Raw genomic sequence first — 6,416 nt, 5'->3', positions numbered from 1 at the left:
CTTAGCTCGCCACAAATCTTGTATTAATATTTTGCCGTGGATGAGAAAAAACGATAACAGTCCTGCGGGATCGAAAGGGCTCATGACTACACGAAGCGCCTGTCGTTTGGTCGGTAGCTCAAAATCCATTCCTGATATAGTAGAGAATGTGAAAATATCTTCCTTTGGCTTCCAATACATCCCGAGCACACGTTCAGTAGAACATGTCTTGTCTAGCTGAAGACACTTTTCAGCTGCTGGGTCATTCTCCCCGACCCGTGTCAGGACTGCCTGGGAGTTTGAAAGCCAATTCCGTAAATGAAATCCACCGAGGGAGTGGACATGCTTAACTTCCTTTGCCAGCTTCACAGCTTCCTCCACGTCATCGGCACTGTCCAAATAATCGTCCACATAATGTTTCCTGATTATGGCGTCAGCTGCGGCAGGAAACTTGGACGAAAGCTCCTCCGCGTTCCTATTCTTAACGAATTGTGCCGAGCAAGGCGAACACGTTGCGCCAAAGGTTGCGACGTCCATCAAATATACTTCAGGTTCCTGAGTTGGATCCTCGCGCCAGAGCAGCCGTTGCGCATGGCGGTCTTCCTTTCGAATCTCTATCTGGTGGAACATCTCTTTTAAATCCGCGCACAGAGCAATTCGCTTTTCTCGAAATCCAAAGAGAACGTCCAGCAATGTCCTGAGAAGATCCGGGCCTTTTAACAACATACTGTTGAGAGAGATGCCATCTACCTTCGCCGCTGCATCACAGAAAATGCGAATCTTCGACGGTTTTTTCGGGTTTATGACAACACCTAAAGGCAGATACCACGTACGTCTTGGATCCGAATCGTCGAGCTCCTTCTGCGTCGCTTTGTGGATGTACCCTTTCATCTGATATTCGGACATCTGTCTCTTCACACTCTCTCCAATTACCATGTCATTCTGCATTCGCCTCTCCAGACATTGCAACCGACGAACGGCCATTTGATAGCTGTCCGGAAATTCGAAACAGTCGTACTTCCATAGAAGTCCCGTTTCGAATCGCTGTCCGATGCGCTTGGTGGTTTCCTGCAATATCCGTTTAGCTCGTTGGATTTCCGCTGACTCCGGACACGTGACTTCCATTATTCCCAGGCTGTCAACGGTGAAATACTGCTCAACAAGGTCGTGAAGAGTCTGATCGTTGTCCCGGTACTCGCAAATATGAAAACTGTGGACTTTGTCTACAGCTCTCTCTTGGTTAGAGCCGTAAATCGTCCAGCCCAATCGTGATTTCGCTGCAATCGGCTCTCCTGGCTGCCCATCTCTCAACTTGAGAGTTGATGTCACGTGAGCGTTATCATTTCCGATGAGAATGCGAGGTTGCGCGTTATCGTAATCTTCAACAGGAAGCCCTTTCAAGTACGGGAATGCTCTCGATAACTCAGAATACCGCATCGATTGCTTCGGCAAGTCCAATTCACTCACAGTACGCACGTCCGATAGGGTATATCGTTTTGAATCCATGCGCCCTGAGATCTCCAAAGCGACTCGTTGTGAATTAGCTTCTGTTCTTTTCACGTTCGAGGTCCACTGGAGACACAAAGGTTGGCTTTCTCCGGGTACGCCCAATTGTTTCACGATCTCCTCGTCAATCAACGACTTCTCCGATCCGTCATCCAGAAAAGCATATACGGACATAGTACGATTGTTTCCGTGTAACGTCACAGGAATGATCCTAAACAGCGTCGTTTTACCAGTAAAATGGTGATGCGTGGCGGCCTTGGAACTATACGGCCTTGGTTCCGATAACTCTAGTGGAGTTTCGCCTCTGCTCACCTTGACGTTGTTTCCGGGTGGTATTCTGTCGCATTCTCCTTGCTTCTCTTCTTCTACGCTTCTCTTGTTCTCGATTTGGTCCTGTCTCGAGTGCAGCAACGGATGATGCCGCCGCTGACATCCATCGATATCGCAGTGTTTGCGGATCTTACAAGGTCTCCTTCCATGTGCTCCAAGACAAAGACGACATAAGCTGAATTGTTGAATAGTCTTCCAGCGGTCATCGACGGTCTTTTTGCGAAACTGCAAGCAATCCTTTACCCGATGTTCCGGGTTCTTGCAGATCAGGCATGACGGGTTTGATAAGCGCACGGTTCTCCGTTCCTCTTCTACCACTTTTGCCGCCCGTGGCGACTCTTCTGATGCGTGTGCTCCGCAGAAATTTTTATCTCTTACGATTTTCTCCTTAGACGACCTCTGCTGTTGCGATTGCTGTTGTCTCGGATCATACTGTAGTGTTACGTCGGTTGCTGCCCGCACCAACGTCTGCATGTATTGGGCAAACGAGCGAATATTTACTTCTTCGCAGCGTTGTTTGTATAAAGCCCAGTCGAGCTTCATATGCGCCGGAAGCTTCTCTACCAACTCGAATAACAGCATCGGGTTGTTGAGATGCGCTTCATGTCTTCCGGCCTCCAAATGATCGCTGAAGTGCTGCACTGCCATACCAAACCCGATGAGTGTATCGAGTCTTTCCTGCTTAGGTGCTGGAACTCCCCTAATCTTCTGCAGTAGTGCATGGATCAGCAGCTCTGGCCTCCCATACAGTGTTTCCAACGTAGCAAGTACGTGTGGAACACCCACTGGCAGAAGCAAACGACTCCGAACCGATTCAAGTGCATGCCCTTTGAGGCAACGCTGCAGTCTCGCTAGATTTTCGGCATCCGAAAATCCGCACGCTTGCGTAGAGTTGTGGTACGCACTAATAAACAGCGGCCAATCTTCGGGGTTACCGGTAAAAATTGGTAGCTCTTTAGCCATCACGTGTCTGGCTGCCAATTGTTGCGGTGTTGGTCCACAATACACTGATTCCTGAAGCGCTGGAACTGGTTCCGTTTGTGGCTGGTATGCTGAATCACGCTGTGGTCCGACTCGACTTCTATTTGGGTCTGTTTGATCACCACGGTGACCCTGTTCAGGTTGAACGGCAATCGATCTCATGGGAGGCAATCCCCCTCGTAGATTAGTCACAGATAATATTCCACCACTTTGATTAGCACTGTTTCGATTTATCGCGGACGACTGCGCGGCGTTTCGAGAACTCGGATTATCGACTTGCGAAGTAATCGAGAGATTGTTCAAGGAAGGCTTATTAGGAGGCAAAGGCATGCCGATATTTGAGACGGGGGGGACATGGAAACTCTGAGAAGGCAATTGATCTAGGAGCGTTCTTTGTGTGCTAAAACTAGTCCCTAACCGAGCCGTGGGAGGCAGGGGAGCGTTCATCGTTTTACCAGCTGTCGATACAATGGTGCTTTCTATTCTACCAATTAGACCTCCTAACGTTGGCTCGTTTCCTGATTGCCCTAACGAAATACCTGTCATTGCGTCTTCCAAAACTCCCTGTTGGCTAGGCGGTTGTTGATTACTACCCTGCCTAGCTGGTGTGGTCCCGGTCGCTGACGTTGCTTCGTTACCATTCGGGTCAATCGGTGGAGCCTGCTCCGCCGAGGCCACCATCGTCGAATTGAATGCTCTCCACTTTCGAACCTTGCTAGTCGCACTTTGCTCGGATGTAACACTCCTCATGTCGTCGTCATCGGCTTCCTCTTGTGCAATTATCTCGCGCAGACGGAACGATTCGTTGATAACTGTTTCCTCCATTTGAAGCTCCAGCTTTTGTAGTTCAGCCTCCTCTTCCGCCTTCTTCTGTTGCATAATCAACTCCGCCTCCTTATGTTTCCGCTCTTGTTCTCGCCGCTTGAGCTCCAAACGCTTCACTGCCAGAGCTTTCTGGGCTTCGAGCTTCTCAAGTTCTAAGCGCGCTTTGGCCGCCCGGCTAGAACAAGATGAGCTCACGCTCTTCACCTTTTTATCAGCTATTCTGACCACCGATGCTTGTGCTGATGGTCGCTGGCATTCTGGGCAAGTAAACATCCGTTCGGGATCGGCGATGCTGTCGTTTACGCCCACGCATTCATAATGCCACCAGGAGCCACAGTGACAGCAGCTAACCATCCGGTCATTGTCCGCCTCTTTGCAGGCCTTGCAGTGATTTTTGGCACTTCGTGTACTTTTTGTACTTCTCGGCATCGCAGATATTGATCCAATGCGATCTGGATACAATCTTACAGATTTGTTGGGGAAACTTTTGGGGATCTTAACGAGCACGAAACACCACGGTTTGGGATGTAATTCAGAGCTGTAAGCTATGTATTTAATTAGTGTAGTTCATTTTCATCTTATCATATAAACTTACATTGGTCACCCTAGTTATTTTTCGCTGTCCCCAACAATCCAAACAATCGTAGTTCAGCAAACTTGATGGGCAATCTATAATGTTAAGGGCACAAACTCGCTGTAACCTACGTGTAGTATATAGAATAATAACTACTTACTAAATCAATTCTCGATTCGACACTTAACCCCTAGTTTTCGGCCTAACAGGTTCACTGTCGTTAATCTACCTGCCAAAGCAATTTGGGATTAATCAAATATTCTTCGCTTTTGCCTAATTACTTACGATAATTATCGGTTTAAGACGATTTAATTCTTGTATTATAAAGCTCCCACAGATCATAACCATCTAACTTCTACACATCTGGATATAAAGCCTGTCCACGATAAATTTCGGACACGGATGGCGGGTGTACCACAGAAAGTTCGAGAATTTTACAGAAAGAAGGATTAACATCCTTGTCAACTGTTTATTTTGTAGATATACCTCTTTTATTCTGAAATAAACAATTGTTTTTGTTGAATTATGAGTAACTTTTTTTTGCTGCCATTATTTGGGTGTCCGAAATTTAACGTGGACAGGCTTTATCAGTATTTCTGCTCATCATTCCAATTGACGTTATCGTCTACGTCTCCTACTATGACAGAATATAGCTGTCAGGCTCTCTGTCATTCGCAGTCTTCATTCGAGGGGTATTGAACGGTACTATTGGTCGCAAGGGGTTGGTGCGAATTACCGTAACACCAAGGAAACTCTCAAAGAATTTACCTAGAAATTCTCTCGAGGATATGTTCAGAAGATTGTAACAGGTTTTTTTTTCAGAAATTATTGGTGAAATCGAAGTTAAAAACCCGAGAGGAATTTACAGAGGAAATCCTAAAGTAATCTATGATAAAACTCCTGTAAAAATTCCAGCAAATATCTCTGAAAGAACTCCTGGATTCCTGAGAGAGCCTTGGAAGATTTTGTAAATAAATTGCTTGATAATATCATGCAAGATTTATTGGAGGGGTAAATTAGCAGAGAGAACAGTAAAACACGTCTTTACAGGTCGAGGCAAAACACTTGAATGAGCTTTATTCATTTCCTCCTTTCCATTCCCTTTTGAGCTTCATTCAGTCAGCTCCTTTTACACTCGATTGGCGCGCGATGCTGAATGGCGCAGGGCTGCCATCACTCCTCCTCATCGCGCAGAGATCGCAATCCAATCCTCTCGCGTATGTCCTCCAATTTTACCCTGTTCAGCGGTTTCGTAAAAATGTCCGCCAACATATCCGCCGATGGGCAATAAGTTACATTTACGTTGTCGTTTTCAGCCAAATCCTTCACGAAGTGGTATTTGGTGTCCACGTGCTTCGAACGCTTCAGTCCTGCATTCTGCTCCAAAATCTTGATGCAACTTTGGTTGTCTTCGAAGATCTGTACTGGTTCCTGTACAGGCTCCCCGAAGTCCTTCAATAGTTTTTTCAGCCAAAGCAGCTCCCGACAACTTTCATCTAACGAAATGTACTCCGCTTCCGTCGATGAAAGTGCCACACACGATTGCTTTCTGGCACACCATGAAATCGGACCACCACCCAGTTGAAACAGGTAGCCCGAATTCGATTTTCGGTCCTTCACATTTCCGGCCCAGTCTGCGTCCGCGTATCCTCGAAGTTCTTGTCTGTTTACAGCCAATTCCAACTTCAAATCACTCGTAGACTTCAGGTAGCGCAGAACCCGTTTTGCTTCCGTCCAATCCGCATTCGTTGGCTTGCTTACCTGCCTTCCAAGAATGGATGTACAAATAGCGATGTCTGGCCGGGTATTTACTGATAGATACAGCAAACCACCGACGAGGCTCTGGAACTTCTCATTGTTTGGTAGACTCTCCAGCTCCTCCTTTTGCTGTAGGTATCCGACGTCCATAGGAATCCTTGATCCCTTAGCATCCGCAAGTCCGAACTGAGCAACCAACTTGTCGATATAAGCCTTTTGGTCCAAGCAGTAGGCGTTGTTCTTCCGCGTCACTCTTATTCCCAAAAAATGTTTCACTTCACCAAGTGTTGTAATCTGGAACTCGCTAGCTAAAGCCTTCACAACTCCTTCGTAGTCTTCATCACGTGATGTAGCGATTAGCATATCATCCACATACACCAGGATATACACTGTGCCGCCGCTCGTCTTCCGCACATATAAGCACGGGTCAGCATCCGCCTGCCGGAATCCCAGTCGCTTCATA

This window comes from Aedes aegypti, chromosome 3, assembly GCF_002204515.2.
Source record: "Aedes aegypti strain LVP_AGWG chromosome 3, AaegL5.0 Primary Assembly, whole genome shotgun sequence".
Lineage (NCBI taxonomy): Eukaryota > Metazoa > Arthropoda > Insecta > Diptera > Culicidae > Aedes > Aedes aegypti.
Note: the sequence above shows the minus strand (reverse complement) of the source record.